Below are 11,015 nucleotides of genomic sequence, written 5' to 3' on the forward strand. Positions count from 1 at the left end.
TAAATCTGCACTGCTCTAGGGGAAAATGTGAATGATTCCTTAGCATTCTGAGTAAAAATAAATGCTAATTGGGATTTATGTTCTAAAGAATGGAGTGAGAAAATGGATGTGCCAGTATATTAATTTTGTTCTTTAAAATGACTGAACTAAAAACTTTTATAACTTTGGACTATTCTCTTTAGAAAGGCATTTAAGCTGTGTATTAAAAATGTGAAGCCAAAAAGAAGTCTACTATCCACGGTCCATCCCTTTCATGGCATTAGCTTCAACTCTTAAATATCCTTATTCCAGATCTAACCAAATGCCTACATTTTGTACGTTTAACTCAGGCTCCAGAAACCTGCTGGAAAATCATTCAACCTCTGTGTAATTGGAGCCACCACAAATTCATGGAATCAGTCATTCACTTTAAAAACATTGACGCTTTAGGTACCAGGTACCATGCAAGCACAGGGTATAAATGGTGGACAAAACTGTCAAGTCCTTCTCCACAGGGAGCTGGAAGGGAGAGGTAAGGAGCAGGAAAGCATATATATGTCAAGTGACTCTGTGCATGTGTCTTTTCTCCTTGATCCCAGATCTAGCATAGCGTTTCACATATAGTAAATCACGCAATCAAAAAACATCTAGTCAGCACTTACTTTGTGCCAGGCTCTATTTTAGCCTCTGGAGGACATCAGTGAACAAGGTAGACAAGGAAGGCTCTGCTCTCTAGAACTGACATTCTAGCCACTGGAGAACAACAGTAAACAAGCCTGGAAAAAAGAAAGAAAGAAATATAAAAGGTAATTTCCGGTAATAATAAGTGAGGAGAAAGAAAAAGACCTGTGGGGATTGGGAGGCATTTTAGAAAGGCCACTTTGTGAAGATGACCCTTGCACTTAGACTAGGTGGAACCTGCAAGCATTGTAATGAGCGTGGTAGGCAGGGGAACTAGCACATGCAAAGTCCCCAAGGTAGAGATACTTTGGTGTGTTTCACATAAAGGAAGCCCCTGTGACTGGAGTATGGTTAGTGAGGGGAGGAGAGAGAGACAATGTGGTCCGAGAGGTAAGAAGGCACAGATCACATTGGGTTGTTAGGCCCTTGTAAGGTTTTGGCTTCTCATCATGCTTAGAATAAGCATTCCAGGTTTTAAGCAGTCCAGGGGGAAAATAATGTGGGCTTACATGCAGGCTTTCAAACGTTTTTTAGCACAATACCCAAGAAGACACATATTTTATGTGGTGACTCAGTACATAAACACATATGCATAAACAAAAATTTTAAGACAATCCCCTTAACCATGAGTGATGCACTCAGAGATCTGCTATTCGATTTCACCATAAAAGAAATACTGATTATCACCCACTAAGCTGATTTCATAACTCATCAATGGGGTGCAACTCACAGTTTTTGTAAAATGCTGGTTCAGACTAGAGTGATAACAGTAGAGATGGAGAGAAATGAATAGTTTCAGGGTATATTTTAGAAGTAGAGTTGACAGTGGTTATTGATGGATTCATGAGAAGGTAAAGAAAAAAGCCTGATAAATGATGATTTTCTATGATTTTGGCTTGAATAAATGGAAGGATGGTCTTATATCCTGAGATGGGGAAGACCAAAGAAGGAATATGTCTTAAGGGGGGGTGAAGGGGAAATCAAGAAGTCTTTAAACACTTTGGATAATTCCAATTACACGTGTTCATAAGCATATAGAATATTTGTAGTATTAATTGCTTAAAGTACAAGCCAACAAAAAATCTTTTTATGTAGACTCTTAAAAATACTTTAAAAATGTTAATTTTATTTTCATCATAGAAGCAAAACCTGCTTACTAAAATAAAAGAGAAAGAAATGGGATCCATGGTCTAGCCTCATAAAAATGACCATGATTAATTTTTTTTAATGTTTCCTTAGTGTAACTTTTTCTATGCATTTTTTCCCCATCATCACCTAAGCTTTTATACAGATAATTGTTTGGAGTTAGAATTATGTAAGCAGTTTAGAGCTAATCGGTGGATTTGGAGACAATGATGTTCATGGTAATTGATGTTTAATGAGTAGCTTTATTTCTGTAATAAGATGGTGATTTTAATGGGAAACCCAGTGATTTAGTCCACTGTTTCTCAAACTTTAAATATCCACACACATGATTATATCATATTTTTCAATCAGTTTTGTATATGTGCCCACATTGGGATGTGTATACTCCATATACACTCCAACATCCATCTCCATACCTACTGAGAATCCTGGATACAGGATTAAAAATTTTTTTCAAATATAAAATAACTAAACATGCTTGTCCAAATTACACGTATCGTTTCTGGGCTTCTTCACTCTTCATTCTGATGCATCCCTTTAAAAGCTATAAACTTTGAAACTTACTTCCTGACCCCATTCCTTTGTGACCAGTGATTTCATCAAGCCTAGTAGGCTTTTACATACAACAAAGCTTACTTCATGGTTCTAATGACTATTAGATACTGTGTCTATAGTAATCTTAAATCCACAAAAATACTTTCTCTTATACTTCAAAACTTATTAGTTGCTCTATCGAAGCACTGTCTTAGGCTTTATGTAAACAAACATGAGGCAGAACATGGTCCTTGCCCTCAAGGAGTTTATAATCCAATCTCATCATCAAATAACTTTTAAAAAATAAACTTTTAACAGTTTAAATTTATTGAAATATTGTGAAGATAGTGCTGTGCCCATATACTCCAAACCCAGTTTCCCCTTTTATTATCATTTATGTTAGTATGGTACATAGTTCTACAGTCAATTTAAATCATACCATTTACAGAAATTTGAATTCTCCCCTTTTTACTTTACAATATATCGTCAGTATTGTTTCCACTTAAAATGAATACTAGTGGTGGCCAGGTACTTTAGATATTACCTGTGCCAGCCACCTCATTTATCAGATGAGGAAATGGAGGTTAAGACCAGCATACGGAGTAAAACCACAGCTGCAGGAACCCATCCCCAGGTCCGCGAGTGTAACATGGCTCCTTCTCACCTACCCGGGAAATGTAAGAATGTAGGGAATAGTCCTTCATGAATTCATTCAACCAACCAATAGTCACTGAATACCCACTAAGCATCAGAGATTATTGGGTTGGTGCAGAAACACAATACAACTGGTCACTCTACTCTCCAGGAATTTACATTACAAATGGTTTTGAGCTGAGATCATGGAGTAAAAGACATTGAATTTCTGCTTTCCTTCAGTGAGGTGGGAAGAGCAAAATGTACTGGGGAATGGGGAGCTGAACGTAATTTCAGATGGTTGTTGTGATAGGCTGATAATGGCCCTCCAAAGGTGTCTATGTCCTAATCCCTGCAATCTGTGAATGTTACTTTACATAGCAAAAGGAACTTTGCAGATGTGATTAAGTTAAGGATCTTGATTATACAGGATTATGCAGATGCATCCAGTATAATCAAAAGAGTTTTCATATTACAGATGGTCCCTGACTCACAGTGGTTCAACTTACAATTTTTCAGCCTTACAATGGTGTGAAAGCAATATACATTCAGTATAAACTGTGCTTCGAATTCTGAATTTTGATCTTTTCCCAGGCTAGCAACAAGCAGTATGATACTCTCTTGTGATGCTGGGCAGTGGCAGCCCAGCTCCCAGTCAGCCACGTGATCACAAGGGTAAACAACTGATAGACTTATAACCATTTTGTACCCATTCAGCCATTCTGTTTCTCACTTTCAGTATAGTATTCAATAAATTACATGAGAAATTCACCACTTTATTATAAAATAGGCTTTGTATGAGATGATTTTACTCAGCTGTAGACTACTGTTGGTGTTCTGAGCACATTCAGGGTAGGCTAGACTGAGATACGATGTGCCATAGGTTAGGTGTATTAAATGCATTTTTGACTTATGTTATTTTCTTTTTTTTAATAATAATTTTTATTATGTTAGTCACCATACAGTATATCCTTAGTTTTTGATGTAATGTTCCATGTATAATTATTTGTGTATAACACCCAGTGCACCATGCAATATGTGCCCTCCTTAAACTTATGTTATTTTCAATTTATGATGGGGGTTGGGGCTTATCAGGACTTAACCTCATCATACATCGAGGAGGATCTATCTAGGAAAAGAGGCACGAGATGTGACCAGAGGCACAGATGGTAGGGATGGGATTACTGGTTGGAGGCTGTGAGATGAAGAACATGGGCAGCCTCTAGAGGCTGGAAAAGGCAAGGAACAGTCTCTCCTAGAACTTCCAGAAGGAATGCAGCCTCGCCAATGCTTTGATTTTAGCTCCTGAAGACCATTCCGGACTTCTGACCTCCAGAACTATAACAGAATAAATTCGTGTTGCTTTAAGTCACCAAATTTGTGGTAATTTCTTACAGCAGCAATAGAAACTAATGCAGTTGATAAAGTGACTCCTTTTTATGAAAAGAAGAAAGTATTAGTAAGATATTGTAGGATTATAGAATGTTAGTCTCTAAGTTTCAACTCTGCTCTAATCCAATAGCTTCATTTTTTAAGAGTAAAATAACGATGAAAAGGAAAGTATCTGACAAACTTTTCCTTAGTTGAACTGATTATATTGCTTTGGCTTTGAAACCATATACATGGCAGCATGATTCATAATAGCCCCAAACTGGAAACAACCCAAATGTCATCAGTACTAGAATGGAAAACCCATTCCCTCTCTAGTCCCACAATGGAATACTACACAGCAATGAGAATGTATGAACTACAGTTACAAGGAATGCTATGGATGAATCACATGAACTCATGTTATTGTTGAGTGAAAGACGACAGATACAAAGAGTTAATACCTTACAATTCCATTTACATAAATTTCAAAAACAGGCAAAACTAATCTATGATGTTAACAGTTACCTTGGAGAGGGACAGGGTCTGGGTAATGATGGGGAGGGGGCAGAATGAAAGCTTCTGGGATTCTGGCAATGTTCTGTCTCTTGATCTCAGTGCTGGTTACATGGGTGAGTTCATTTGGTAAAATTCATGTGATTTGTACAAACTTCTGGATGCTATACATCAGTAAAAAGTTTACTAAAGATAAAACCATATGAATGTGTGCTCCCAATGGTTGTTTTAACAGTAGCTTAATATAAAGAATATGAGCTTTTAACAGGAAAATAATGAGCAAAATCCTCTGCTGGACCCTTTTTGGATTCATTGCCCAAAAAGGAACAAACACCCCTCCCTGGCTTTAGAACATTGGATTTAAAACTTTGTTCTGAAACATTGGAAACACTTACTTTATGCTGTACTTTTTAACCTCTCTCTCCCTCTCCCTCCAGGAACACATTATTTTCAAACTTGTGTTTAAAAATATTATTTAATTGTAGGGAAGGAAAGTCTTTAAAAGTTAATGATAAATAACAATTGCCTAATTATGGTTCTGTGGAAGAACGAGGCTTTCTGGTGCGCTTGGAATTGTATCTATTCGGGGCCCCCTTTATTTTGAGCAGCCTGCTGGTGGAAAACTAAGGCTGGAGTCTGACTAATGAGATTCTTCGCACGAAATATTGAGGCAGGGTAATCTGTACACGTCTGGTGGGTTCATTTATAGAATGCTGAACAATTTAAATTTAAATACTAAACAGTCGGGGCGCCTGGGTGGCACAGCAGTTGGGCGTCTGCCTTCGGCTCAGGGTGTGATCCCGGTGATCTGGGATCGAGCCCCACATCAGGCTCTTCCACTATGAGCCTGCTTCTTCCTCTCCCACTCCCCCTGCTTGTGTTCCCTCTCTCGCTGGCTGCCTCTATCTCTGTCGAATAAATAAATAAAATCTTAAAAAAAAAACTAAACAGTCTATCAGTTTAATGATTTAAATAACAAACATTTAAATAATAAATATCCTATAGATTCAGTGAAAAAAATATAATTTCCCTATAATAAATATTATTTCTAAGATGTGTGGTCCTCACATAATCTTTGATTTTCTGGAAATAAACAAAAACATTGTAGTTAATAGTTGAATATCTTGGGGAACTTCTTGCTCTCCAGCAAACATTGAGAAGAAGTGCAATTAAATTTAAGTAAATCTTTACCCCAGCAGGCTAGTGCTCTCTGTTTATTGTGTTCTCGAGGTCGCTGGAGTGTGAGCACTTCCAACATTCCCTTATCTTTGGTAAGGAGGATGAGAGCCAGCACAGCACTTAGAATTCTCAGAGTACTTATATCAACAGGATTAGTTCGGCACAAGATTCATTATCAAATGTCATTGTGACCTCTAGCATTTCTCAAATTTTACCAAAGACTGAAAACAATTTTGAAGGGTACTTATAATTTTACTTCGCAATGTTAAGGGAGCCAAAATTATAAAGTGAATATTGACTTAATACAGTTTATTTTTGACAACTTACTTCCTACCAAAACAAAATGAATGAAAGTTGGTGCCCAACTCCGGTGGAGAATATTAACAACAACACCTTAAAAACATAAATAAATCAAAGGGCAATAGTATGTAAAAACTGCAGTGCTGATCTCAGTAGCTAAGAAAGAGAGAATATTGATGCCCTTATTTTTTTTTAGGTCAAAGTTGGCAGCATTTTTAATGTCAAATTAAGTAAGTAATAGAAAAAGATCCATAATAGCACTTATGTTAAAAAAAATTAGTTGGGAGAAATTTTGTGACAATAATATGAGCTATTGGAGAACAAATGAAACAAACAAAAAGAGTGTATCATGGACTATGTAACACTTACGAATTTTAATTTAAAATATTTTCCTTATTATCTCCTCATGTTTAAAGATCTCAAATAGTCATTTATTGATAACCTAGCATAAGAGCTTTCAAAATAAGATTGCCTGCCTTCCTTCTTTCTGTCCTTTCTCTCCTTCAAGTATGAGTGAGGTATATATAGTACCAGACTCAGTTCTTCTCATTGTGCTTACAAACAATGAAGAGCTTTATTCAAATGCAGATTCTCATTCAGTAGGTCTAGGGTTTGTGCAGGGTTGATTCTGGGGTTGACTGGAATTGTGTTTCTAATCAGCTTCTAAGTGATGCCAATGCTGCTGTACCTTGAACCCCACTTTGAGTAGCAAGGATTGGAAAGAACAGTCCACCCTCAAAAAGTCCATAGTGTAACCCCGGAAACAAATACTACATTATATGTTAATTAATTGAATTTAAATTTTTAAAAAAAGTTCATAGTGTAGTTACAGCCACTTCCATCCTCCACTATAGTTCGCAAAGTCTCAACTTATTTTTCAAATTATGTGTACAACCCAGATGTCAACAGAAAGCTTCTCTTTCCTCTCAAGATCTAGATAAAATTTGATCAAAATACATGGCTAATTCTGTAGCCTCTGAAAACCCAAAGACTCTCCCACAATTTATGGAATGAACTCAGGCAGTGAAACTTGTCCCTTCTCCAATTTCCACAAAAAATCCACCTGAACAAAGATGTTGTCTCTAGACTTTACCTAGCTGGGAGAAAACAGAGAAGGAGTTGACATAACACAAGCACAAATCCTCTAAAAGGAACTGTGGGCTCCTGCCTCTGCAGGATGAGTCCAGCATCCGAGTCTTCTAACTGTATAAGGTGCTGTGTCCATCCTATACTACATGCTATAAATGTCACCCATGAGCTCATGCTTCCTAAGTAAGGCAGGGAGCTGATATATGAGCTACACACCTATTTAGAACTCTCCTTTAAAACAAGCAAACCAAAACTTCCTTCTGTCTGGATAGATCCAGGAGAATCCATTGGTGAGCATAAATATTTAATATATAATAAATTAAATAATATTTTAAAATGCAGTGAAATGATAAAAAGTAGTGCTTAATTAGTTGGTAAATGCTGGGTATATATCAATGTACATCAGGTGTTCATGTGACTTCCTATCATTCTTAAAGTCACATAATCACATAAGTAATAGTACATATGTATTTAGTAATTTACTTAGCTATAGGAGAAAATACTGCCAATGCTGTCCAGCCAAAGACCACCAGAAACATACTTGTGAGTGAACAAACTGGGCTTAGTACTCATGGCAGAAAGGAAGAATGCATACCATGGGCAACTGTGGGGTGTCTCCCTATTATAGGATTTGGGTTTGTGTTAAGTGATTTGGGGAGTGTTTGAGGAAGTGGGGCTGTGCTTAGGATTGGATGTTGTCAGGAGACAGGTCATTTTATGATTGGGTATCTTAATACATCTTACCTAAAAGGAGAGAAGACTAGGTGGAGGATAGGCTATAATTGGCAAAGAAGCATCAGTCACTCTTACCAGGCAGGTTAGAAGGATGTTAGTTAATTTCTGTGGCTTGCACAATGTTTATGTTATGTTTGTGTGCAGATATGACGATGGAGTGGCCTTTTTTTTATTGTCCTGACCCATCATGGTCACAAAGCAGCCTTGTCTGATGCTGGTTCTATGAAATTGTTGATGTTCAACAGGAGAGCCCCAAGGTCCAGCTGATGGTACCAGGCCAATTCCTGGAGGTGAAGAGGTGCTTTTCTTTTTCTCAATACAAAATATACTTTTTTTTTTCAGAGTAGTATAACGTGGAGATAATAAAGTGACAGATTGGATGGACTTAATCTAGGTGAAGCACAAAATCTTCAAAAATTGCAATATTTATGTGTTAGGCAGAAAGAGCAAAATTTGTGTGACTGGTGTGACCTTCACAAATTTACAAATATGATCACGTTTTGTTTAATAAATTGAGTCTATGTTAGTAAGCAGTTGCCATACTTTTCTTCTTCAGTAATTTCCAATAATGGCAGGTACAGATTCAACCCAAGAGTGGGGAGCTTTGTGGGTCTGTCCTCTTTCAGGCATCAAGTGGAGAGAGCACTGGAATCGGGTGAGTCTATTGCCTTTGTTTGAGTCCACAGGGTATCACCATTGAAGACTGGTCCTGCAGTTTGAGGGATGATGTTGGGATGCCCTTGCTGGTCTGACAGAGGACAGTAGTACCACAGATTGGGTATTAGGGTTATAGCTACTTTTTCTGCTTTTGCTTTTCAACTTATCTGTGTCTTTCTGCAGGGTTGCAGTTCCCAGAGGTGGGTCAGACAGCCAGAGTTGCCAGCAAGCCAGAGAGATGCCTACCTGCAGAGTTAATAGCTGAGACCCAAGACCCAAAAAGAGAATTCAGTGCCCGGGGTAGTGTCGGGAGACACCAGTGCTTTTTTCTTTTTTCTCTTTTTCTGAGGGAAGAAACGTGGGCTTTTGCATCTAGTAGCTTTACTTTAATTTCCAGTATAGTAACATATGAGCTGTGTATCCTTAGACAACTTACTTAGTCTATCTGAGCCTTTTCTCATCTTCTAAAAGTAGGAGTAATAATGCCCTTGTGCTTTCTGCTTCCTTTCTACATGGCATCATCTACCACATGGCAAGCCTCACCTGTTTCTCTCCTTTCCACTTAGTGGGAATCCTACCCATCCTTGAAGACCAAGTTCCAGTCACCATTCCCTCAGTAGTTCTCACTGTGATCTCTGCTCCTTTTGAACTATTTATACCAAATAGATACTCAAAGTACTGCTCAATTAGCACTTATCAGTCACTTCCTTTGTAGAACATTATTCTCAAGGAGAAAGAAAAGAGTCCAGGAGGTAGGCTGAGAATAAATTCTTTCGTTTATTTTTTCACCAATTTTCTGGTTCAGGCCTCCTCCTTTTGCATTCTTGATCTTCCAGCAGTAAAACAGATTGCCCTGGTATGTCTTAGATATTTCATTGTGGGTTCTCTATTTATCTGGTTGTAGTTTCAAAGAAAAAAAAAAGAGAGAGAGAAAGACAAACATGCTATTGGACATTGCTTCTCCACCATGGGTGTCAGCCTTCTAACTTTCCTGGCATTTCCCAAACCTCCCACCAGATCAGGAGAGTTATGAGTTTTCCCCCTAATGATTGAGATCAGCTCCACCATTGCTGCCAAATGACAAAACATGAGACAAATTTCTCACCAGCGGTTGGAACCATCTGGCTAACACAGGACCCCAGCTAAACTTAAATCTTTTTACCCCTGCTTGTCTCCAGCAAAAACTTTCTCCAAAGCATTCCTGACACTGCAACCAATGCTGTTTTCTTGCTCCCAACTCTTTGACCAGGCTCTGCAGTGATTTAAAATGGTCATTTGGAAGCTCGACCTCCATATCAAAGCCCATCACCAGACTACACACTGCTTGATTCACTCTGGCTCTGCATCTGCCCTCCTCCACTTCTGTCTGGGATTGTGTTGTACCATTAGCTTGGAATAGTATTCTGTTATTATTAAAAATTTTTTTTCTACCTCTTGACCCCAGTCACCCCTTTTTCTGACCTCATGCCCTCCTACCTCTGGCAACCACCAATCTGTTCTCTATATCTCTGTGCTTGTTTGGGGTGTTGTTGTTGTTGTTGTTGTTGTTGTTGTTGTGTAGATACCACATATAAGAAGGATCATATGGTATTTTTCTTTCTCTGCTTGACTTAACCTTACTTAGCATGATACACTTGAGGTCCCTCCATACTGTCACAAATGGCAAGATTTCATTCTTTTTTATGGCAGAATAATATTTCATTGTGTATGAATATATACCACAATTTCTCCATCCATTCCTTCATCAGTAGACCCTTACGTTGTTTCCATAACTTGGCTATTGTAAATACTGCTACAGATTACATGGGGGTGCGTATATCTTTTAAAGTTGGTGCTTTTCTTCAGATAAATACCCAGAAGTGGAATTACTGGATTGTATGATAGATAGTTCTATTTTTAACTTTTTGAGACACCTCCATACTGTTTTTCATAGCGGCTGCACCCATTTTCAGTCCCACCAATAGCACACAAGGATTCCCTTTTCTCCACATCTTTGCCAACACTTGTTATTTCTTGTCTTTCTGGTAATAGCTATTCTAACAATTGTGAAGCGATATCTCACTGTGGTTTTGATTTGCATTTTCTTGATGATTAGTGATGTTGAGCATCTTTTCATCTACTTGCTGGTCATCCATGTCTTCTCTGGAAAAATGTATTCAGATATTCTGCCGATTTTTTAATTGGATTGAAATTTTTTG

The sequence above is a fragment of the Ursus americanus genome, chromosome 12 (genome assembly GCF_024610735.1).
Source record: "Ursus americanus isolate L20-20 chromosome 12, mUrsAme1.1.p, whole genome shotgun sequence".
Classification (NCBI taxonomy): Eukaryota; Metazoa; Chordata; class Mammalia; order Carnivora; family Ursidae; genus Ursus; species Ursus americanus.